This window comes from Diabrotica virgifera, chromosome 3 (assembly GCF_917563875.1).
Source record: "Diabrotica virgifera virgifera chromosome 3, PGI_DIABVI_V3a".
NCBI classification, from domain to species: Eukaryota; Metazoa; Arthropoda; class Insecta; order Coleoptera; family Chrysomelidae; genus Diabrotica; species Diabrotica virgifera.
Window position 1 is genome coordinate 116,273,066 of NC_065445.1, and position 27,664 is coordinate 116,300,729.

The 27,664-nt window shown below is 32.9% G+C and overlaps 2 protein-coding genes across 2 annotated transcripts in view; both read right to left on the minus strand.

Annotated features, from left to right (window-relative positions):
* The window catches only part of LOC114330188 (uncharacterized), a 177,977-nt gene extending 177,769 nt beyond the window's left edge, over positions 1-208 (minus strand). Inside the window, exon 1 of the mRNA XM_050646870.1 lies at positions 60-208. The gene's annotated coding sequence lies outside the window, so the exon portion shown is untranslated. The remainder of the gene's footprint in view (positions 1-59) is intronic.
* The window catches only part of LOC114330187 (uncharacterized), a 121,940-nt gene that overhangs the window by 65,259 nt on the left and 29,017 nt on the right, over positions 1-27,664 (minus strand). The window lies entirely within an intron of this gene.

Here is a 27,664-nt window from a genome sequence, read left to right on the forward strand (position 1 = left end):
CCGTTTGAAATAAGACTCAATAAATGGACATTAATTAAGATAAAAAACTAAGCTCTTACCTTTAGGAAAGTTAACGAATAAACTGAGGCTGAAGTACTAGTATAGCTTTCTAATCTCCTGAGTGCTTTAAATACCTTTTAAAAGTAATTCTTCCTAGAGAGCATAATTAATTTATGTTTCATTAATAGTAAATATCTATAAACGTTAGAATTTCCGTCATAAAACCGACGGATTAGATTATGAAATTAATTAGAAAATAATTAAAAAAAATTAATTTCGAAATATTGTTTGATAAAATATTGATTAAAAAGCATTAAAGTATAATATTTTAAAAGAAACAAAGAAAGTTGTGGGTAGTATAAAACTTAACAAAAACATCATTAATTATTATGAAATATCTGCCGAGTTTCTGGCGCCATAAAACTGTAATATATGGGCTAAAAGTAGAAGGCCCCTACAGAAATGTTTCTGGTTCTCCTAGAATGGGGGTTGGAGCAATGGGTTTGCTCCTCATTCTCCGGAAAAAATTATAGTGGGAAAAAATTCGAACAAGCCTCGGATATGGACTGTAACAAACTTACGACGAACACGGCAAAGAAAAAGGTACATGAATTTAGGTTGTTGGAACGTACAAGAAATTCGAACAAAGGATACTGAAGTCTTCAAAGGACTATCAACATACAACATGGATATCGTAGTCCTGAGTGAAAAAAAGAAGAAGGGAGAAGTAACGAAATAAAAGGAGATTATTTACATATTATCTACAGCGGAGTCAAAAAAGAAAAACAAACAAAAGCGGGCGTTTCCATAGCAATCAAGAAACGATATTTGAAAAATATTAAGAACTTTTCTGCTACCAACGAACGAATAATCCCAATGGAGCTAAAACTACGAGGACAAGACCTGATAAAGGCCGATTTAAGGCCGATTTATACATATCCGGGCCGTGTCCGTTCCGTGTTAAGACAGGGCCCGGTCCAAAAAAAAAACAGTATGTATTCTTATGAATATATTTATACATTGGCGTTTCCCGGACGGGGCCCGTCCGTGTCCGGCCTGAAATTATGTAATCCTAACCGATATTTTTGGTTGGGCACTGTCGATACACGGAAATGAGACGGACCGCACGGACTTGTATAAACACTATTTTATTGTTTAATGAACGCGAATGCAGGTAAATAGACAAGCAGGAGATGTTGTGCGATTAGTATGTTATGGTTTTTTATATGTATTATTTATATATTTAAGTACATATATTTTATTTCTTATTTCTAATTACATATTATTACATTTGATTGTAGTGTAATTTCTTTACGGATCCGATTTACGTAGGTACTATGTAGTATATATTATTATGGACGATGAAAAATTAATCGAATTGGTCCGCAAAACCGGACCAATTCGATTATTCTAATCAGTCGCGATTATTTTCAACTATTTTTTACACAGATATAATATGTAATAACGTTTTCCTTTAGTATATTCGGCCCGGTACGCACACTGCCACAGCACGGTTGAATGTAAATATAGCATTAAAAATACCCGGACTCGGCACTGATACGGAACAGACACGGCCCGTATATGTATAAATCGACCTTAATAGTATGTAGGTATATACACTCCAAACGATGACACAACTGCTAACACTAAAGAATTTTAAATTTCAAAAAATGAAATTTGTTTTTAAAAAATATTTTTATTTCTAAACTACAATTTTGAATACGTCCGAACTGAACAAGACCAAGAATAATAATACATGAATTTAACAATACAAATACAATTAAAATAATACTAGCAAACAGAACTGGATGAAAACTGTAGAGTCAGCTGCAGGTGTTGGCTTGGATTGCGCCAGGTCTGGACTTTCGTATCATGTAACTAAAGAGAATTTTTTTGAAAAATTAAATGAACCAATAAGCTGTTTTAGAAACCGGAAAGATATACTATTACTAGGGGACTAATGGACGAATTGGAAGGAAAGAACACATGCAGCGATAGGAGAATACGGAGAAGATATGCTAAATTATAATGGCACACGTCTTATACAACTGTGTCAGCAACATTAATTAAAAATACAAAATGGGGATTTTAGACATATAAAGTGTATAAGCCTGATGAAAGGTGTAATAAATAAAACAACTACAATACAATATTAGATAATAAATATTGTATGAGTAACAATTATAATTAGTTCACATTTCACATGCCGGTAATAAACCGGGAGATATTAACAGAACTTCAACCACGATTTTCTAAGTCCTGCCCTTTGCAATACTGGAAGGTTAGAAAAGTTACTTAAAATTTATGGAAAAATCCACGGGTTTCCTGTGACATTTTCCTGTGAAAACTAGATTTTCCACGAGGAAAAAAATGTGAAATTGCGATGAATTTTTGAGTCCTGCCATATCCATAGAATGACAGGATACTATCAATTTTATGAAGAAAATTTTTTGGACAGGAGGGTTGCAAAAGGACTAAGAGTGTATATGGACATACGAACATGTAATGAAAATAATGAAATTTTCGTAATTTTCTGAGTCCTGCCAACTTAATAAATTAAACATAATTATTTGAAAATGATCGAAAAAAATGTTGGCATGACGTCTCCTAATGTTTAACTGCACTTGTCCCTTGGAAAATTCTGTTGAAAATTTTCACCCTGGTTCCGTGATTTTCTGAGTCATAAAATAAATTGTATTATAAAATAAATAATTTAAGTAGACATTATTAAAAAGATGAGATGGGGAGACGACATTAAAAAGATAGGAGGAACGCACTGGAAACAGAAAGCACTAAACAGAAGCGAATGGAGGAAACTGGGGGAAGCCTATGTTCAGAATTGGACGAATTAAAGGGCAAAAGAAGAAGAAGAAGATTAAAAAAGGCAGGATGTTTAGTTACACCTTTTTTACTACACAGAGTTAAAAATGTGTAAGAAAATTCGTGGAAAGTTAAACGATTTTCTGAGTCATGCCATTTTTAACATATCTCAAGAACGTTAATATAAGCTATTTACAAAGAGGCAGGATGGTTGTGTAGTTATTTCGTATATAAAAATAAAATTTTAAGTCAGTAAAATTATTGCAGGTTATTATACAAACATATTCATATCACTACAATTTTCTGAGTCATGCCATGTCAAGTATGCTTAAAAAACACTAATCTAAAACCATTTACAACGTGGCAGGATAACCGCAAAGATACTTAATACATAAAAATTAATTTTTACATCGTTAAAAGAATCGTACGGTATTAAATATTATTTTCCTGAGTAATGTCTCGGATTTTTACACACCTTTCAAATCTAATACCAAATTGTAACCTATTTATTTTAAGCGATTAGATCATATTTGTATCTAAAAAGTAATAGGAAGAAAATCAATAATTTTACAATTAATTGGATTAATTAATGGATTGTACCTATTATACAGGGTGTCCAGAAACTCTTCTAACAATCGAAGCCCGGAGAGTCCTCAGATAATTTTAAGAAAATTTAACTCAATTCACCTCATCCGAAAATGCTTCCCAAGGAAGCTAGAGCTCTTTAAAGATGGCGTATTCTAATTAGTTTTTTTTTAATAGTTTCAGAACACTTCTGTATTCTCGGTGTGCAAGTACTTGGAAGGGAATTGAGAAACAAACGTGCGCGAATAACGGAGAAATATTGCAACTTTCTTAAATAATTCATATTGTCAAATTGACGTACATTTCATATCTACTGTCATTGAAGAATAAAAATTATATGTTGCTCCACAATATTGATATGATATGCAATTATTATACAGAGAGAGTCTGTAAAGTGGAATAAATTCAATATCTCAAATACTAATTGTTTTTTTGGAAAATGCTCAGACCCGTCGATTAGTATTTCAAATTGTCCTTTTTGACATTCAATAATAATGTATACAGGGTGTCCCAATTTAGAGATATGACGTCATCGTCGATTTTCTTAAATGGCAACACTGTCATTTTGATAGCTAATTTGATAGGGTTTGTAAAGTTATACATAACTGCAAAATATCAAATTTTTATTCTCTACCATTTACAAGATAATAGAAAATAACAAAGTTATATCTGTAATTTGGAATATATTCAATAATTAAAATACTAACTGTTTTTTTGAAAAATGCTCTGACCCGTCGATTAGTATATCAAATTGTCCTTTTTGACATATAATAATAATGTATACAGGGTGTCCCAATTTAGAGATATGACGTCATCGTTGATTTTCTTAAATGGCAACACTGTCATTTTGATAGCTATTTTGATAGGGTGTGTAAAGTTATACACAACTGCAAAATTTCAAATTTGTATTCTCTACCATTTAGATGATAATAAAAAATAACAAAGTTATGAAAAATAAGTAATCAACTAATAATTGAATTTAATTATTTCAATAAATTAAGCAAAAACTCATAATGTTGCCCTCAATTATTGTCAAATTGTCAATGGGCAACGTTATGAGCATTTGCTTAATTGAAATAAATAAATTCAATTATTATTTGATTACTTCTTGTTCTTCATAACTTTGTTATTTTTTATTATCTTGTAAATGGTAGGGAATAAAATTTTGAAATTTTTCAGATGTGTATAACTTTACACACGCTATTAAAATAGCTATCAAAATGATAGTGTTGCCATTTAAGAAAATCAACGATGACGTCATATCTCTAAATTGGGACACCCTGTATACATTATTATTATATGTCAAAAATGACAATTTGATATACTAATCGACGGGTCTGAGCATTTTTCAAAAAAACAGTTAGTATTTTAATTATTGAATATATTCCAAATTACAGATATAACTTTGTTATTTTCTATTATCTTGTAAATGGTAGAGAATAAAAATTTGATATTTTGCAGTTATGTATAACTTTACAAACCCTATCAAATTAGCTATCAAAATGACAGTGTTGCCATTTAAGAAAATTGACGATGACGTCATATCTCTAAATTGGGACACCCTGTATACATTTTTATTGAATGTCAAAAAGGACAATTTGAAATACTAATCGACATGTCTGAGCATTTTCCAAAAAAACAATTAGTATTTGAGATATTGAATTTATTCCACTTTACAGACTCTCTCTGTATAAAGGTAAATAAGTTAATTGTATTTTGCTTGCAGTACTGCATTTTAATAACTAATTTTATTTACTACATACAATTGTTTATGTTTTAATACATAACCTCAATCTTATTTTTTCTTATTATTTTTTTGGACTATGGCCTTGACAATTATCCAGTAACCAGGACTAATATAATTGGCCAATATAATTAAAAGTGCGAATAATATTGCACAGCGTAGAAGTAGATGTCGCTTTGCCGAACTTGCACGGTCCCAATAGAAAAACGAAAACTGGTACACCTATTTATCTTCCAGAGATAAATCGATTCCATCATTTGTCAATTTTTAGTACCGGTCATAGGCGTCCGTTTAGGGTAGAGAAACGGATATTTTATCGCATAACTTTTCTGTGTTTAACTTTTAAGCATTTTTGATACTGGATTATTAAACTATGGGGTATTCTTGTACTAAAAGGTACTCTTGCGTTGAGTCGGTAGGATACGCCGTGTTCTAGAAAAATCGATTTGAAAAATTTTTCGGTTTTTGAATTTGAAAAAAAAAATAAATAATAAAAACTATTGAGAAAAACGAAAACTGGTACGTTTATTTCTCTTCCAGAGATGAATATTTTATCAATTGTCAATTTCTAGTGTCGGTCATATGCGTCCGTCTTGGGTAGATCAACGAAATCTCATAACTTGCTTTAATTGTTAAGCATTTTTGACAGTAGAGTATTAAATTATGAGGTATTCTAGTACTAAAAGTTACTCTTGCTTTAAGTCGGTAAATACACCGTTTTTTTTATTTTTTCAAATTTTTCTTAAATTCAAAATACGAAAAATTTTGAAATTGATTTTTCTAGAAAACGGTGCATCCTACCGACTTAAAATAAGAGTACCGTTTAGTACTAGAATACCTCACAATTTAATAATATAGTGTCAAAAATGCTTAAAAGTTAAAGGCAAAAAAGTTATGCGATAAAATAACCATTGCCTACCCAAAACGGACTCCTATGACCGGTACTAGAGATTCGCAATTGATGTAATCGATTTATCTCTGGAAGCTAAAAAGGCGGACCAGCTTTGTCTATCGAAATGGAAATGTCTATCGTTCTGGAGATAAAAAAAACTAATTACAAGGCGCCATCTTTAAAGAGCTCTAGCTCCCTTAGGAAACATTTTTGGATTATGTGAATTGTGTTAAATTGCCTTAAATTATCTTAGGAATCTTAAAATTATATCAGGTTCCATTAAAAAAAACATAAGTTTGTGTCACCCTGTCAATATGAGTAGCCCTGTATATTAGAAAATATTTTTAAATTATGATCCTCTCTTTGCCCCACGTTTTACCTAAATAACTTTTTTTCGTATCTCTTACGACAAACGAGTAATTGGACTTTGTCACACTAATGCCCCACCCTGTATACGAAATAACTAAAAAACCATCTTGCCTCTTTGTAAATAGACTTATATTAAGATTCTTAAAATATATGCAAAATGGCATGACTCAGAACATCGTGGAATTTTTCACGAATTTTCTTACAAATCTAGGACTCCTGCCGTCTTACAAGAACCGTTTAATCTTCCTGCCGAGTACCGAGAAAGTATTGATTGCATTTGAGTATTATAACTTTTTAAAGGCAGGACTCAGAAAATCACGGAATCTGGGTAAAAATGTTGGGCATAATTTTCCAAGGGAGAAAGTATACTTAAACAGTAGGAGACGTCATGCCAACATTTTTTTTGATCATTTTGAAATAAATATGTTTACTTTATTTAGTTGGCAGGACCCAGAAAATCATGAAAATTTCATTATTTTCCTTACATGTTTGTATACATATATACTCCGTTAGCCCGTTTGCAACCCTCCTGCCCAAAAAATTTTCTTCATAAAATCTATAGTATCCTGTCATTCTACGGATATGGCAGGACTCAGAAATTCATCGCAAAACCCTATTTTTATTTTTTGGGAAAATCTAATTTTTACAGGAAAATGTCACAGGAAATTTGTGGATATTTCCACAAATTGTAAGTACCTCATCTACCCTTCCACTATTGCAAAAGGCAGGACTTAGAAAATCGTGGCTGAACTTCTGTATAATATCTCCCGGTCTATAACGCTCACCTAACAACCCTGAACCTGACTACTGTCACCGTCACCTCGCTGTCCTGTCATGTCATCTTGTTACCAACATGAATAATATGAATGTCACTTAACTATGTATCATACATCCTCTTTTCTTTTTCTTTATATATAATAGGTTGAGCTTACAAGGTTTTTTAATTTGTCTCCCTGACCTTGTACAGTAAGTATTAGTAGGATTTGACATTTCAGGTGTGTGATTGTCAGGGATTAATATTTCTCTTGATTGAGGGTCCCTACTTTCAATACCCTCATTGTCTGGCAATTCATGACCCACACTAACATCACCACCCAAATGATGGTGGTTACTCTTTATTTGATCATCTCCAAGGTCTACAACATGTTTATTTGCTGATGATCTTATGTGACATCTGTTCCTTCTGATAGAGGTTCCAGTGCCATCTTCCAGGATGTATGATCTAGGTGATTCATGTTGATTCAAGTTTTTTGCAAACTTCCAGGTGATATTACGGTGATTACGGTAGTACTGTTACATTCATGTCTCTGTCCAACGGCTTCAATATTGTTGCATTTTTATTAAAAGTTGTCTCATTTAATTCTTTTTAGCTTTCATTTTCATTTCAACATTTTCACACAAACATGGATGTAAAAATTTAACTGAAATTGGAACCTTTGTCTTACATCTCCTACTACTAAGAAGTTGTGAAGGGGAGTATCCTATGCCTTTTAATGGATAATTTATTAATGCTGACTGAAGGTCTGCATGCTTTCTTTCATCTATGGTTTTCCTTAACATGTTTTTTGCAATTGAGACTGCTTTTTCTGCTAATACATTTGAACGTGGATAGTTAGGACTACGAAAGATCAAGGTAAAGTTCCAATTTCTGCCAAACTTTCTAAATTTTTCATTATTATAAGGTATGTTGTCAGTTACAAGAAAATCAGTTGATCCAAATCGTGCAAAAACTGTCTTAATTTCATCAATTACTGCTTCAGCACTTTTGTCTCTAATGGGTAATACCTCTCACCAGTTAGAATGTGCGTCAAATAAAACTACGTAACTTTTCCTGCATATGTGAAAATATCAGACCCTACCCTTTCCCATGGCCTTTTAGGTAGTGGATATGGCAATAGGGTTTGTTTTGGGTTTTTTCTAGCAAATTTTTCGCAACTCTTACATGCCCTTATATATGATTCAATATCCATAGCCATACCAGGCCAATAATAAATTTGGCGTGTATGCGCTTTTGTTTTTCCTATGCCTAAATGTCCCTCATGAAGTAATCCTAGAACTTCCTTTCGTAATGAAAAAGGGACAACTAATTTATTGTCTAGAAAAAGATCATTAGTTATAAATAGATTCTCTTTTATTTTGGCGCGAAGTGTCTGACATTCTCTGGAATTTTATATTTTTGCTCTGGTCAGCCACTGATGATAAAGTCAAAAACAACTTGTAGTTGGGGGTCTGCTATTGTCTCTTGTCGAAACTGATTTTTTCGTTCCTTAGATAACGATAAATCATTGACAATTGAATGAACCGCAAACTCTATTTCTGTATCAACAGATCTTTTATTGTTTTTTAGAAATGCCCTTGACAGTGTGTCAGATATGTACATGGTTTTTCCTGGTTTGTATGATACAACTAAATCATAATCTAATAATTTTAATCTCATTCTCAGGATTCTCGGGGAAATAGACTGTAAATCTCTTTTAAAAATCGATTCCAGTGGATTGTGATCACTATGAACTTTTACACAAGCTCCATAGACAAAGTAGTGAAATCTCTTTACTGCAAATAAAATAGCCAGGGTTTTCTTTTCTATTTGAGCATACTGCTGCTCAGTTTTTGTAAGGCTTCTAGATGCGAAGGCCACAGGTCTATCTTCTTGCAACAAGCATGCCCCCAGTCCGTCTTTTGATGCATCTGTTTCAATTTCTATTGGGTTCTTTGGATCAAATATTGCCAAGATTGGCGAGTTAGTCAACAGATGCTTTAGCTGATCCAGTGAATCTTGATGCTCACTTGACTACTGCCACTCTACATCCAATCTTGTCAAGTTTCTTAACGGGGCAGATATTTTTGATAGGCTTGGCACGAACATGGCTACATATTTTACCATTCCTAAAAACCTTGCAACATCTTGTTTGCATTCTGGTGTGGGCATGTCTAAGATTGCTTTGATATATTTATCACTTGTTTTCAGTCCTTTCTTTGAAAATATCTGACCCATGTATTTGACACTAGTTTGTTTGAACTGTACTTTAGACTTATTGAACTTTATGTTGTATTTGGTAGCACAGTCAAGAACCCTTTTTAAGTTCCTGTCATGTTGTACTTCTGAGGCACCAGTGACTACTAAATCATCAAAGTAAAGGCCTACGCCTTCAAGATCTCCAAATATTCCAAAATTCTTTTTCTGGAATACTTCTGGGGCTGAGCAGATATCAAAAGCCAGTCTATTAAATTGGTACCTACCAAATGGTGTACCAAAGGTCATTCATCAAATCTGCACTTTCATCATCCAGCTCTACTTGCCAATAACCATCCTTCATGTCTAAAACGGTGAAGAACTGTGCTCTACCAAGTAAAGTTACAATTTCATCAACAGAAGGAATTTGAAAGTGTTCTCTCTTGATGGCCCCATTGAGTTCTTTTGGATCAAGACATAATCGTAAGTCACCATTTGGCTTTTCCACCATGACAAGTGGGTGAACCCATTATGACTCCTTGTGCCTCAAGACCACACAGTTTATTTTTTAAACGTTTTCGTAAAGCATGTGGAATCCGTCTTATGGTGCTTATTCGAGGTTTGGTATCTTCCCTCAAGGTTATATGGTGTTTTGTTGGAAATTTTCTTAAACCTTCAAACACATGTGAATATTTTGTTACTAGATCATTTAAACTGTTAAATTTAGAACTTACTAATGAATCTACCCGTTTGACTAACTTTAATTCTAGACATTCCTTAAACCCTAGCAAAGGAACCTGATGTTTTGTATCTATAACTACAAAATATATATCTTTTTTATCATTTTTAATAACACAAGTTAATGTAACTTTCTCTACTGTTTTAATTTTGAAATTTGAATTCCCATATGATACTAATGATATATTAGATTTACGTATATATGCTGTTGGGCCTATTTCTCTGAGAATACATAAAGGCAAAGTGCTTACCTCAGCTCCAGTATCTAATTTAAATGACACAGGCTTATCATTAACATAAATATCAGCTGACCACATATCTGGTCAAAGTTTGTGTTTACATTTAGAATTTACTGACCTGACAAAATACTGATGTTCACTGCCATAACTTTCACTTCCCGAACTGTGCACATCACTTACACTGGCTTCTGTTACTTGATGTACTTTCTTCTTCTGCTCTTTCATTCTCTTTCTTGGACTTTCTGGTTTCCTTGTCACACTGCTCCCACTAGGTTTGTGGTCTTCTCTGCAAACTCTTGCAAAATGGGTATTCCCTTGACACGTGGCACATGTTTTACCTCAAGCTGGGCATCGACCATCTCTCAAATGATTGTATCCACGTCTGGTACACACACGAATAGGTCTTGGTTCTCTTCGTTGAACTGCGTTTATTAATGACTCATTTTGTAACATTTTAGACTGGTGTTTACTTATTTCTCTCGCTCGACATATGTCAACTGCTTTCATTAGCGTTAAGTCTGACCCTCTAAGCAGTTTTTCTTGTGTTGCTTTGTTGTGTATGCACAATACTATTCTATCTCTGACCATCTGGTCTTGTTGGTCTTACTCTGTTGTTTTAATGGCTTTCCGTAGTTCTGTAACAAATGAGTCAATGGGTCAATGAGTCTTGTTGGCTAATACTGTTAAACTCAAATCTTACAAAAATAACATTTTTCTTTGGTGAACAATACTCTTCAAACTTATTTTTAACACAAGTTACTGTTCTGTCTTCATCTTCGGCAAATGTGAAGGTATTGTACAGCTCTAATGCCTCATCACCCACCAGACTTAAGAGAACTGCCAGCTTTTTACTTTCTAGTTTGGAGGTTAGGTCCGTAGCTATCATAAATAGATCAAACTTTTGGCTAAATTTGCGCCAGTTTTCAGATATATTCCCGTCTAATATTAGAGATTCAGGTGGCTTAAACGTGGATTCCATGATGATACCAAAAAATAATACTCACGTTTTACAAGCTTACAGTTGAGTATCTATACAAACAAGAAATGGTTCCACCATGCTAAGATTATCACACCTGACGCCATGTATAAGCCTGATGGAAGGTGTAACAAATAAAACAACTACAATACAATATTAGATAATAATTATTGTATGAGTAACAATTATAACTAGTTCACATTTCACATGCCGGTAACGCTCACCTAACAACCCTGAACCTGACTCCTGTCACCGTCACCTCGCTGTCATGTCATCTTGTTACCAACATGAATAATATGAATGTCACTTAACTCTGTATCATACATAAAGACATCCACAAATTCACGTGGGAACAAAGTAAAAGGGGGTTAAAATCTATCATTGACTACTGTATAACCAGACAACAATCACAAACAAAATTTTTGTGGATCAGGCCACTACTTACTCAAAACCTTAACCCTCATAAAATACAAACAGGTAACGCAATAAGAGGAAAAAGCAAGACCTAATTTCTCATCTCGGCAACCTGCATATGTATAACCTAGATAGTTTTTACCACGACTCCACAATCTTCTTGTATAGAATAAGACTAGCCGAAAAGATCCTGACGAACCTACGAACCTACAGGATCACCTGAAGAAATGTATAACACTCTTAAAATATCTTAAAATATCATTCGTAGAAACACGGAAAACTACTGGTTAAACGAGGAATTAGAAGATCTGTTTTACGGCTAGCCTCAAAAAACCTAGAAGACAAACAAACGTACAAAAGATACTGCTACATATCCAAGAAGGAGGCAGCGAAAACAAAAAACGAATTCTAAGACAGAAATTGGCATAAGATCGACAGATTATTATAGTCCAGTCGGGTTAGACGAATAACAGGCCTAACCTTGCATTAGGAGCTGCCCCAAATTTTATTTTTCTAATCATTAGGGAGGGCCAATATTAGTCCAAATTTAAAATCTCGACTGAATTCCACCGTTGCGTTAGCCACCATCTTGATTTTAAATGAGAACCGTTTTTGCTCAATATCTCCGCCATTTTCAATTTTTTGACAAAAAGTGTGGAAACTAAAATTGTTGGAAATGTGATTTTCTATAATTTCATTTATTATAATTTTTTTCGTGCGGTCGATATTTTCCGAGTTATGAGGGGAAAATAGTGACAGTTGGGGCATAATTATTGTATTATTGAATTATCTCGTTTATTGTTAGTTCTACAACAAATATGTACCTATACAAAAATGAAAAGAATTACTTCTTCTTCTTTAAGTACCGTGCCCAAATTTTTAGGCGTGGGTAGCTTCCATAACAATTTGCCGATATCGTTCTCGATCTTGTACGGCATGTAACAATTGATCTGCCGATAAGCCAGTCCATTGACGAAGGTTTCGGAGCCATGAATATTTCTTTCGACCAATTCCTCTTTTTCCGTCGATCTTTCCATTGAGTATTAACTGCAGCATCCTGTATCTGCTACCTCTCATTATATGCCCCAGATATTCAAGTTTTCTCTTTTTTATCATCTTCATTAAGTCACCTTCGCCTTGACCTACTCTGTTTAAGACTTCTCTGTTAGAAATGCGTTGAAGAGAATTACATTCTACACAATTTTGATTTCTTTCATTTTTTGCTAAAATTAATATTTAAGGTAGTACGTATGCGGTAATGGCGCGAGCTTAAGACCGGATTGATTTTATAGCAAATGTTTTTGTTCAATATCTACGCCATTTTCAACTAAAATTGTTCAAAATATAATTTCCTACAATTTATTTTTAACAAATTTTTTCATGCGGTTGATATTTTCCGAGTTACATGGGAAAATAGTAAAAAGTGGTGGGGGGAGCATAATTATTGAATTGAATTTTGTTTGCGAGCTGCCCCAAATTTTATAATTCTATCCTGTAGGAGAGATCAATAGTAGTGTAAATTTAAAATCTCGACTGAATTCCGCGGTTGCATTAGCCGCCATATTGATTTTAAATGAGAACTGTTGTTGCTTAATATCTCCGCCATTTTCAACTTTTTGACATAAATGGTGGGAAAGAAAATTGTTGGAAATGCAATTTCCTACAATTTCTTTGGCACAATTATTTTATACGATCAATATTCTCCGAGTTAAGGGGGACAATAATGGAAGCGGAGGGGAACTTTACAACATAATTGTACATAAACAAAAATAAAGAGAATTATATTTTATACAATTTTTGAAACTTCCAATGACACATCAACCAAACTAAGTATATAAAAGACATAAAAAGACATTATATGCATTAAGTTCAATTAATTTTATTAACTAGCGGGTTTTATTGGCTAAAAGCCAGTTTTTAAGTTTTATGTCAGCTAAAATATCCTGATGTTTCAACAATTTTTTTTTAATTTTGGACCCTGTTGGGGGGGAATTTTTCCATTTCTCCCCCTTCTAGACCCGCCACTGGTTCTCTCGAAAAATTGTAGTAAATCGTAATTGCAACAATTTCAGTTCTTACACTTTTTGTCGAAAAGTTGAAAATGGCGGAGATATTGAACAAAAACAATTGCTACAAAATCAATCAGGTCTTACGCTCTCACATTTACCACATACGTACTACCTTAAATATTGATTTTATTTAAAAAATGAACGGCATCAAAATTGTACAAAATTTAATTCTCTTCATTTTTGTATAGGTATATATTTGTTGTAAAACTAATAATAAACGAGATAATTTAATAATTCAATAATTATGCTACAACTGTCACTATTTTCCCCTCATAACTCGGAAAATATCGACCCCACAAAAAAAATTATAATAAATTAAATTATAGAAAATCGCATTTTCAACAATTTCAGTTTCTACACTTTTTGTCAAAAAATTGAAAATGGCGGAGGTATTGAGCAAAAACGGTTCTCGTTTAAAATCAAGATGGCGGCTAACGCAACTGTGGAATTCTGTCGAGATTTTAAATTTATGCTAATATTGACCCTCCCTAAAGAGTAGAAAAATAAAATTTGGGGCAGCTCCAAATGCAAGGTCAAATGCTATCCCGACTGGGCTATTAGGGAGCTCAATACGTAATACGTGTTATGACGCAGATGACGTGCAACGGTATTTATATTGTATTTTAATAGTTATTTATGACATAAGTGTTAAAAGTACACGTTTAATGCACGCATGTGAAAGTTTGTGAAAAATTCACATGAGTGCCTTACAAATCTACTTTTTAACACGTATATCATACAATATTTTTTCTACAAACGTCTTATACAGTAAAACCTGTCGGTAACGGCCACTAAAAATGAAAGAACTATTGGCCGATATTGTTGGCCGAAAGGTGGCCGGTATTGCTAGTTTTTGTAGTCTACATATAATTGGTTTGGGGAATTTTTAAACTGGCCGTTAATGGCAGGTGGCCGGTAGCACAGCTCTTACTGTATATCAACAATTATAATTTATTCATTCTCAATTACAGGACAATATCTACAAAAACTTTTACTTGAACTTGACTGACATTCCATTTTTATATTTGTCTTGACATTATATCAAAACTGCCTATACTGTCAATACGTAAATCATAACAACTAAAGAATAACATCTTACTTTTATTGTTGTATGTTTTAATAGATTTTTTCTACAAACGTGTTAAAAATGCAATAATATAGTTTAAATTGAATTTTAAAAAACCTTTTAAACCATCTTTTTCAAATTGCGCAAGTTGTACTATTAATATTAATGTTAATAAATGAAATATAAATATTTTGACGTTTCACAATTTGACAATTCACTTTTAACTGCAGTGCCTTAAAAATTTTAAAGCACTAGTGCTTTATAGTAGCATTTTTAACGCTCCTATGGAGTGCTAAAATAGTTATTTTTGAAACAGTTCGTGAAGTATGCTTTTTGCGAACGCACGCGATGTTTAGAGCACGAGCGACAACGGAGCAAGTGCCATACATCGCGTAAGTTCGCAAAAAGAACTTCACGCACAGTTTTATACAATATTTTATCTACGATAAACAAATAAAAAAAATTTAACTCTTCGTCATTGGAATTCATTTTTATTCTAGAATTTTTACAATTTTGACATTTAAAAATTCTAACTTCTTTCAAACCACAAAACTGTCAAAATTTTTGTTGTACTTTATTGCTCATTATGTCATCACCATGACAACGCGAAAGTTAAGGATATCGGATTATATATATGAAAGTGTGTCAAAAACAGTGCGAAAAAGTAAATCCCATTTAAAATACATTGTTACTTCACGCACACTTTAAACCCTTCACGCACTGCTATCTATAATGACAGTTTTCATAAACTAAAAACTTATACATAATATATGACATAGAGTAGATAAATTGCATTTTTAACACGGTTGTAGAAAAAATAATTTAAGTTTTTAAGTTGTGAAAGAGAAAGCCACCTTAAGGCTCGTTGGATTTTATTTACTGTTTTAAAAACTCACATCTTAATATACAGGGTGTAACAAAAATACAGGTCATAAATTAAATCGCATATTTTGAGACCAAACATAGTTTGATTTAACCTAACTTACCTTAGTAAAAATGTGCTCATAAAAAAAGTTACAACCCTTTGAAGTTACAAAATAAAAATCGATCTTTTCCAATATATCGAAAACTAATTTAGGTTTCTTATTGAAAACGGACATGTGGCATTCTTATGACATAAACATCTTAAAAAGAAATTATAGTGAGATTTGGGCACCCCATAAAAATTTTATGGGGGTTTTGTTCTCTTAAACCCCCCAAACTTTTTTGTACGTTCCAATTAAATTATCATTGTGGCACCGTTAAACACAATATTTTTAAAACTTTTTTGCCTCTTAGTACTTTTCCGAAAAGCTAGTTTTTATCGAGATATTTTGCATATTTGTTAAATCCACGTATGATTAAAGAGACCTGGTAATAATATGAAAATTTATTTATAAATTACAGTTTGAGGTATATTTTGAACCATATTAGAAAAGAAGCCACATCTCGATAAAAGGTGCCTTATGGGGAAAATATTAAGAGGCAAAAAAGTTTTAAAAACACTGTGTTTAACTAATGGTACCGCAATAATGGTTTAATTGGAACGTACACAAATATTTGGGGGGTTTAATTAAAGGCACAAAACACCCATAAAATTTTTATGTAAACATATTAAAAAAGAAGCCGCATCTCGATTAAAACTGGTTTATCGAAAAAATATTGAGAGGCATAAAAGTTTTAACAACATTGTGTTTAACTAATGGCACGACAATAATAATTTAATTGGAACGTACATAAAAGGTACATAAAAGTCGATCGACAAGTTTAGTGGATTTGCGATTTGCGGTCGCTGGTTCGAGCCTCAGCTAGGTCATGAAATTTATAAAAGGCCAACGCCGTAGTATAAAACTCAATAGAGTCTACGGCTTGGTCTGGAATAAACTGGCGTCTGATCGACCTATGGAGGAGCGGTACGGGAAGGGATAAGGGCTTCCGGCTTGGTGATACTCCTCCATAGATCCCTACCGAAGGGCGTTGACGCCTAAGAACGGTGTATACATACATAAAAGGTTGGGGGGTTGAAGGGAACAAAAACCCCACAAAATTTTTATGGGGTTCACAAATTTCACTATAATGGCCTTTTGAGATGCTCCTACCACAATAATGCCACATGTCCATTTTCATTAAAAAATCTCCAATAGTTTTCGATATATCGGAAAAAATCGATTTTTATTTTGTAACTTCAAAGGGCTGTAACTTTCTTTGTGTGCATATTTGTACTAAGGTAACATAGGTTCAATCGAACTATTTTTGGTCCCAGAATATGAGATTTAGTTTATGACCTGTATTTTTGTTACACCCTCTATAATTCAGTTTATCCATATTAATAAAGCACATTTATCTCAAACAAAAATAGCAATCAATGATAATTTGATGCCTCAGAAGCCAACCGGTGTAAGTCAATGTGTTTAAAATGAGATACATACTAAGATGTTTCTGAAAACAGTTGCAGAAATATATTTATGTAGTTATTAAAAATAAGTAAACGGTCTTTATTGATCATAATATATTATGTAATATATATTCATAAATACAAAACAAGGAAATTGTAATATTCTTATACATAATAATATGTGTTACAACTATGACTTACACCGTTTGACTTCTGAAGCATCCAATTATAGATGGGGTCCTTGCTCAAAACTTTGTGTTTCCTCATCAGTTTCATATTTACTCCTTAGCAGGTGCCTTATTTCAATAACCTATAGACAGAAAAATAAATGTTAGATACTGTCGTTAAAAACTGTTGTCAAAAATATTAAATTAACATTTCTAAGGGTGCGTCCAAGGTGCACGCTGGTTTTCGGAGTCAGTGCCGAGACTGTGTAAGAATAATCCTTTGTATTTAAACGGGCCTGCCAAAGTGCAGCTAGTGCGGCAGATTTGTGCAAATATTATAAGAATTGCGCATTTAATGATAGAAGCATATAATTTGGACCACGTATACTACACATATAAAGGTTCAAATTTAGATGGGAGGTCATCTCAGATTTTGCCTTTTACAAAAATAGCGGATATTCAAAATGGCGACTATACATATGTGACTAATAGCACGATAACTTTTGAACGAGACTTCAGATATCAACCAAATTTGGTATATGGGTTCTTTTTTTGATGTATAAGGTCCAAGTCTTGAACCGGAAGAATCGGTTTACCAGAATTTGTGTTTTTCCTGGTTTTTATGTAAAAATATGTTGTTTTTTTTCAATTCTTTCACCCTGTATGTATTAATTTTTCAAAAAGTTAATACGGCCATTAAAAAGAGCGTAAAAATATTTTTTAGGAAATATCTGTAACTTTTTAGTTATGTTAATTACCATTTAATAAATGCAAAACGTATCTTCGCATGTAACTATATGCGGCAGATTCGTGCAAATATTATAAGAATTATTGTGCATTTAACAGTAGAAGCATATAATTTGGACCACATATACAGTCAAACCCGCTTATTAGAATACCTCTTAAAGGAATATCCTGGTTTAAGGAATAAAAATTTGAGGTCCCGAAACGTTTCTACTAGCGACCAATGATCGGATATTAGAATATCTCGGTTATAGGAATACTTTTGATTGGCACGAAATCTATTCCAATAAGCGGGTTCGACTGTACTACACATATAAAGGTTCAAATTAAGATACGAGGTCATCTCAGTTTTTGTTCCTTTTACAAAAATGGCGGGCATTCATAATGGCGACTATACATATGTGACTAATAGCACGATAACTTTTGAACGAGATGTCAGATTTCAACCAAATTTGATATATAGGTTCTTTTTTTGATAAATAATATCGAGGTCTTGAACCCGAAGAATTGGTTTACCAGAATTTGAGTTTTTACTGTTTTTTTATGTAAAAATATGTTGTTTCTTTTTCAATTATTTCACCCTGTATATATTAATTTTTCAAAAAGCTAATACCGGCGTTGAAAAGAGCGTTGAAATATTTTTTAGGAAAGATTTTGAACTCTTTAGTTATATTAATTACCATTTAAAAATGCATAACGTATCTTTACATGTAGGTACCTATGTGCGGTAGATTCGTGCAAATAATAATATAAGAATTATTGTGTATTTAATGGTAGAAGCATATAATTTGGACCACACATACTACACATACAAAGATTCAAATTTAGATATGAAACCATCTCAGATTTAGTATTTTACAAAAATGGCGGGCATTCAAAATGAATCTGCCGCCCATAGGTACATGTGAACATACGTTATGCATTTATTAAATTGTTATTAACACAACTGAAAAGTTCAAAATATTTCCTAAAAAACATATTTACACTATTATCAATGGCGGTATCACCTTTTTGAAAAATTTATATATACAGGGTGAAAGGATTGAAAAAAAAACAACATATCGACGCTGTCAAGCCAAAACGCCATAAACGACATTAACTTGATTTTTCAGGAAATACAAAAAACTGATTATTTTTAGTTTTACCAATTCTGCTTATCTGCACAGTGATTGAAAAAAATTGGTGATTTTTTTTTCAAATTTTAATATATTGTGAACATTAATGTGGCTGAAAATACTGTCTGAAATAAATTAAAAACTATAAAATGGCGCTTATGTCCAATCAAGATATAACATTGGTGAATATGCCAAACTTACCTCTGGCATTTGTGTCGATCGCATCGTTGTAAGGTTAGTCAATATGGCGCTTAAAAGGGATATATGCCATTAATGAACAAAGAAACGAAAATCAAAAATTGTCGTTTATGCCAACAAGAAAAATGACGAAATTAAGAAGATTTTTGATAGGGTTTATTTTTTATTAATCAAAAATACATTCTAAGTTAAAAACAAAACCTTAAATTCTTTAAACATGTTTTGGTGCTAGGATGAAATACTTAAAAGTGGATATCTAATAATAAGTACCTAGTGGATTCTAATTCATAATCACTGTCAATATTTGGTTCAACATCCGTATTGATTTGATTGCTTGTATTTTCCTTATTTTGATCACTAATTATACCGGCATCCAAACCATTATCTGCTTCTAAGTTGAAACATGATGTGAGATCGTGACTAAATATTTCTTCTTCTACTGCAACGTCTGGTGGTTCCTCAAAGATGATAATGTCATTGCTAAAAGCTTCTGCAATGTTGGCATTATAAATGTCATGAACCTCTAAGGGAAATATAGGGGGATTATTGTCAGTCAGTATATCATTTTGTACTGATTCGGTATATGTTTTATTTTCATTTAGTAAGGCCATTATTTTTTTACTTCTGCTATTCATGTGCAACAAAAAAATGACATAAACGCCAAAAATCGATCGCCATTTTTAGCTATATAAAATTGATTTGAACTCTATGCTGTAATACAAAATGAATTGTTCATCACACTAGTCCAAAATTACAATAGAATATTTTAAAATAAACTTTTTATTTGCGCAATTTTTAAATAAGTAACCTGCATAAGAATACCATTGAGGAATGGCACTTGTGTCAACCACGATGTAAATATGTGGTTTTGGCATAAACGCCTCATAGTTTTTAAAGAAATCCAGTGTGTTTACGCTTCAAAAATCAATACAAATTGAAAATATTGCAAAGGTAGATAATACCATGTTACTTATCCATAAAAATTGTAAAAATACATACCTTTACTATTATTACTGGACCGAAATGTACACAATGATAATCTTACGGGCACTGGCGATTATGTCAATCGGTGTTCATGTCGGTGTTCACGTGCGTGACTAGACTGGCGTTTATAAAAATTTTAAACCTATATTACATCTATTTCAATTTTTCTGCGGTTATTCCGCGTTGACTGTCTGGTGCGGAAATTAAAATCCTATTTTTTAGTGCAGCTAACTAAAAAGTGGTCATTTTGGCGTTTATGCCGTTTTGGCTTGGCAGCGTCGATATTTTTACATTAAAAAACAGTAAAAAAAAATCTGGTAAACCGATTCTTCCGGTTCAAGACCTCGATATTATTCATCAAAAAAAGAACTTATATACCAAATTTGGTTGAAATCTGACATCTCGTTCAAAAGTTATCGTGCTATTAGTCACATATGTATAGTCGCTATTTTGAATGCCCGCCATTTTTGTAAAACGAACAAAAACTGAGATTGCCTCGTATCTAAATTTGAACCTTGATGTGTGTAGTATATGTGGTCCAAATTATATGCTTCTACCATTAAATGCACAATAATTATTCTTATAATATTTGCACGAATATGTCGCATATAGGTACATGTGAAGATAGGTTTTGCATTTATTAAATGGTAATTAACATAACTAAAAAGTTAAAAATATTTCCTAAAAAATATTTTTACGCTCTTTTCAATAGTGGTATTAACTTTTTGAAAAATTAATACATACAGGGTGAAAGAATTGAAAAAAAAAAACAGCATATTTTACATAAAAACCAGGAAACACACAACTTCTGGTAAACCGATTCTTCCGGTTCAAGACCTCGATCTTATACATAAAAAAAAGAACCTATATACCAAATTTGGTTGAAATATGTAGTCTTGTTTAAAAGTTATCGTGCTATTAGTTACATATGTATAGTCGCCATTTTGAATCCCCGTCATTTTTGTAAAAGGCAAAGCTGAGATGGCCTCCCACCTAAATTTGAACCTTTATATGTGTAGTATATGTGGTCCAAATTATATACTTCTATCATTAAATGCACAATTGATTCACATATCGGCTGTACTAAGCTGAGTGCTGACAACTGAATACAATGGGTTATTCGCACACGGACTCCGACTCCCAATACCAGCGTACACCTTGGACGTTCCCTTTGTTCACATTTTATTACACCAGGGAAATAAGGCAAAAATATACCATGTTCGGGACACTTGAGCAGCCAGGTTGCAAATGGGTTTTTTGGGTACTATATACCTAATACATTATAAATACAAAAATGCCCGTCACAGTTTGGACTAGAAATTTAGTTATTAACAAATAGGGTCAAAATGGGAGTTTTTTCGTTTAAATCTTATTTATAATATTTTTCTTTTAGTAGATGAGCCAAGGTTTAAAATAGCGCATTTTGAATTTTGGTCCGATTATTTGTTGCTTTGGATATTGCAAAATAATTCTAAAATTTCGAAAAGAAAAAATTTGCTATAACTTTTGCGAAAATGAATTTAAGACTTTCATATTGCATGAAAAGTTGAGTCAAACAGTCCGCACAATACAAAAAAAAATTAAGACGATTCGTCAATTATTTTAAATTTTATTCAATTTGTTTACAGCAAAGAGCTTTTTTTTCGCAATGTTATTGTTCAGAAAATAATAATGATATAGCAATTCTGTGAAAACAATATGAAAGTTTAATAGTCATATTTTCAAAGCATTTAAAAAAAATCATTAAAAAGTTGACTTATCAACTAAACCAACGATTTTTTTTGTAGATATGTTAGTACTCGTCATCTTTCCCTCCCTGTGAGTTTTTATCGGAGTTTCTTTTATATTTTCTCTGAATTTTACTATTTAGTTTTCATCAAGGATTTTTGATATCTTGAGACATATTATATTAATTACATTTGATGGGTTTATTTGTTTTGTTTATTTTGGCTTACTCTATTTTTTTCGTCGGATATTTCACAATGCACCATCATCATCAATCAGCGCTATAGGCTAATCACAAATCAATTGGACATAGCCTCCTTCAGTTATTTACAGTAATCTCTACACTGAGTCGCTTGTAGCCAGTTTACTTTTACTCTTTTGATGTCGGTAGTACCGGATTTAGCACTAGGCCGACTAGGCCGCGGCCTAGGGCCGCAAGCAAAACGGGGCCGCAGCGTTTTGTAGAAAAAACTTTTTTGGTAAAAAAAAATGTGTAAAAAAAGCCGTGTCCGAATATAGACACGGCTTTGCGCATTCTACTATGCATGATGACATGTAATGCATCTGGAGAAAGATCATTCAGCGAATGAAAAGAATCAAAAATTGACGAAAATTTTAGATTATCTAGTTTGGTTAGTTTGGTTTCAAATGCTAAGAGCTTTTTCAAGCCTTACACTTTAAGGCCATCGGTACATAATACGCAAATATTTTACGGCTATCCCTATTTTTACGGCTATTCTGTCTTTACACGGCAAATTACGTGTAAAAAAATTCTCACTGGTATGAATATGTAAATATTACTACTTGACAATGTCATCATTAACTTTAAAGAGATGGCTTTTGAATGTTCTTGGATAACTGTTACTTGTATAATTGCAAATTATTAATTCAGTTAATAAATATGATTATTTTTTCACCAATTTATATATACTGTACAACAAAAACTAATACTCAATTGAGAAAAGAGAAAAAGTGTTAAAGTGATTTTTTAATAATATATTGTGACTATGAAACGCTTACAATTTTGAACATCTTTAACAACAAAATACTTAAATAACAGAATATATCCTGGTCAATTCTCTGCTTGGATCGGCCATAAATAACAAATAATTCACTTTTTATTACGTTCACGTCTTAAATAAATTATTTATCAAATACACTATCAATATTATTTAATCAACAACTCAAAATATTCCCGATGTCATGTCAAATATTTAAAATTGTCACTGTCTGGTCATCATATCCTATTTGACTCAGTGCGTTGTATGACAAAGATAGCGAATGTTCGAATTGGAACATATCACCACGGACATGGTGTCCATTTTTTTCAAATTCTGAAAAAACTAATAAATATTTTAAAAAAATTTAAACGCTGAATGAAAGACTAAATTATTATCGAGGCCTTAAAGTCCCTTAGAATAAATAAAAATTTCTTTTGAATGAGATATTTGAAATTAAAAATTACACTACCTTAGTTTTTCACCCCTGTAACTTAATAAAATAAACATTACAGAAGTTTTTAGGGACTTTCGGCCCTCGGTAAGAACGTAATCTTTCATTCTGTGTTTAAAATTTTCAAAAATACTTAGGTATTAGATTAGTTTTCTCAGGATTTAAAAAAAAATGAATCCCATTTAAATAGCATTAGAGCCGAAACTACGTACCCATCCCCTTAACGATTTGATTAAAGATTTTACAGCAAAAAAGCTAGAAAAGTGAGTGTTTAGAGTTTAGATATGATATTTATTATGAGTCTTGAGTGGAGTGAGTGTCAATGTTAATCACGAATCCAACTTTATCCAAATTAAGAACATGACATTGACGTTTTTCAGTATAAGAGACTACGTTTGTCACCATACCGAAGAAAACTAAGGCAATGCAATGTTTAGATCATCGAACAATCTCCTTGATGAGTCACCTGCTTAAAATATTTCTTAGAGTCATCCACAACCGAATCTATCAAAATCTAGGCATCGATATTAACGATACACAGATGGGATTCAGAAAAGGATTAGGTACAAGGGATGCTCTCTTTGCCTTGAACGTTCTAACACAGAAATACCTATATGTTAACCAAGAGGTACAAGCCTGCTTTATAGACTCTGAAAAGGCCTTTGACAAAGTACGGCACAGTAAACTCAAAGAAATCCTGGAGAGTAAGAACATTGACACCAGAGACATACAAATAATATTAAATCTGTACTGGAATCAGCGAGCTAATATAAAAATAGAAGACCAAACATCGGACGAAATAAAAATACGTAGAGGGGTACGACAGGGTTGTATATTGTCACCGCTCTTGTTTAATATCTACAGCGAACAAATATGCCAAGAAGCTCTCTCATATGCAAACGAAGGGAGAATAGTCAATGGAGAAGTTATCAATAACATTCGATATGCTGACGATACTGTGATAATGGCAAGAACAGCGGAAGATCTACAACATCTAGTTGAAAGTATGAATGAGATATGTAATAACTACGGTATAAGGATGAACGTCAAAAAAACCAAATATATGACCTTCAGTAAGAATCCAATAAATGACACTAGTATCACAATAAACGGTACCCAACTTGAGAAAAAGTAAACGAATACAAATACTTGGGAACCCTTATCAATGAAACAGGTGACCAAAATCACGAGATAAAAAGACGTATTGAAATTGCCAGGTCTACTTTTATAAAAATGAAAAAATTATTTTGTAATCGTGATATTAGTATTCATCTACGAACTAGAATGTTAAAATGCTATGTATTCAGTACTTTGCTCTACGGTGTTGAGTCATGGACTCTTAAACAGAGGTATATTAAAAATCTTGAAAGCTTTGAGATGTGGTGCTACCGCCGTATACTAAGAATAAGTTGGGTGGATAAAATTACAAATGAAGAAGTAATACGTAGAATAAATAACGAGCCAGAAGTTCTACTAAATATAAAAAAGAGAAAACTTGAATACTTAGGCCACTTGATGAGGGGACAAAAGTACACATTCCTACAAAATATAATGCAAGGAAAAATCCAAGGACGAAGAAATCCAGGCCGTAGAAGAATGTCCTGGATGAGAAATATGAGAGAGTGGTTTGGCTGTATCACTAACGAATTGTTCAAAACAGCAGTAAATAAAGTTAGAATCGCTCTAATGATATCCAATCTCCGATAGGAGAGGCATTCAAAGAAGAAGAAGTATAAGAGAATAATATGACAATTTAACGATCTAAAAGTTTATTTGTGGTATTCTTAATACAAGAATAAAAAACCGCTAAACGCCGTAAAAATGAGTGGCGCATAAAATATTCCAGCTACAAAAGATCTGATATGAATGTTACATGGCGCGAAAATGGATTTTCATTTGATGCAAAACAAAATTCTAGTTTTATTTTAAAAGATTTTTCCATAATATTTGCTAAATTTGAAGTAAACGCGCCACAAAAGAGTAACTTTGATACAGTTTGAATTTTGAAACTCTTTTGTGGCGCGTTTACTTCAAATTTAGCAAATATTATGGAAAAATATTTTAAAATAAAACTAGAATTTTGTTTTGCATCAAATGAAAATCCATTTTCGCGCCACGTAACATTCATATCAGATCTTTTGTAGCTGGAATATTTTATGCGCCACTCATTTTTACGGCGTTTAGCGGTTTTTTATTCTTGTATCAGGAGTTTTTCAAAGTTATTTATAAATTAAATGTATGAAGTTGAATGCTATGTTCCTCTATTACACATCAAGCTGTATAAATGGTCGTCACCTTTGTTGCATTATCTCCCAAATGATCTAGTGTCCATCGAATGTACACTAGATTTTTTCTATTCGAAATAGATTGAAAAAATAATATTGAGATGGCCGGTAAATGAGGTCGGATTGCCGGTTGCCAGATCAAATTTAGCGTCGTAACCACTACAACTACATAAACCATTTGGGGAATAATCGTTAATTGGATTATACTTTTGTAGCTTAACAATTTCTAAACGGCTTAACCGATTTTGATCAGTAAACATGAGTTTGAAACGTATTGAGCAGTGGTATCTGATGGATCTAAGGTCAAGTATGATAACTGAAGCTATTACAGGAATTATTGAGCTTGAGAAACCGTTTTTCCCACAGGAAATAGATTTTATCATATTTTTGAAGCATATAACCTAAAAATTCGAATTTTCCCGGGTATGAGGTATACACCGTTAGATTCGTCTTGAGTCCTTCTACAAACGCTAAGTTATTGGCGCAATTCGTAGGTTGAAATGTTGAGTAATTGTCGAAAAACCAAAATTTTCGAAGTTTAGTTTTTCAGTTTTTCGGCTATACTGAGCCGTGTGTATGTCTGATCCTGACGGCTTAAAGATCATTTGAAAGCTTAAGTCAACACTATTTATTTGATGTATTTGCGGTTCTCCTGCCTCTTCTTGATCCGAATATATATACCCCCAAAAAATATGCTGTTTTGTACCTACCAAGTCCTATAGCTGGCTTATGGGTGGTCAAAAGTCACAAACTACACCTGTTCTAAATCGGCCCTGACCCCCTCTTTAAACACAGAGAAAAAATATCAAATCGGTTTAACTTTCAAACACACATACATACATATCCACGAACATTTTCCCTTTTTTTTTTAGATAAAAATTGAGTCACATTTATAAGCTCTATAACTTTTGAATAGTATAACCGATTTTCAAAATTAGACATGCGCTGGAAAGGTAATGATCAGTTCTATTAGAAGCCGCAAAGGTTGTACTTAAATTTTTAAACTTTTTGGGAGTTTTGGGGACGAGAACGAAAACAGACCCTAAATAGGAAGGGCCGTAAAATCTACACCCTTGGACCAAAATCGATGGTTGACATACAAATGTGTGAGTCTTTTTCTGAACTTTAAGATGGGAGTTGGCCCAATTTTCAATTCAGTCAGATTTAGAAAATCGAAAATTTTGTGTATATATAGTGTCGCGTGTAGGGGGGTGTGGGTGTGCTCCACTGGCGAGAACTGCCGTTCTCTGGTAATGTTCAAAATTAGACATGCGTTGGAAAGGTAATGATCAGGACTGTTAGAACCCGCAAAGGTCGGACTTAAATTTTCGAAGTTTTTGGGAGTTTTAGGGACCAGAACGAAAAACATACCCAGAACCCTAAATAGGAAGGGCCGTAAAATCGACACCCTTGGACCAAAATGGATGGTTGACATATGAATGGGTGAGTCTTTTTCTGAACTTGAAAATTGAATATTTCGTGTATATAATAGTGTCGCGTGTAGGGGGGTGTATTTCTGCGCCACTGGCGAGAACTGCCGTTATCTGGTAATCTCTTCGATATAAAACTAACAGCTTCGATAACTAATAAATCGAAAACTATTAATTTTTTGCTTATAATTAATATTTTTACCAGCATTTGCGGTCAAAATATAAAAAAAAAATTTCCACCCTCGAGATGAGGTGGCAACCACCCCATGGTAAAAGCGTCTTTCGGCATCATATAGATTTTGATCCTTGGACTATCCAATACTTA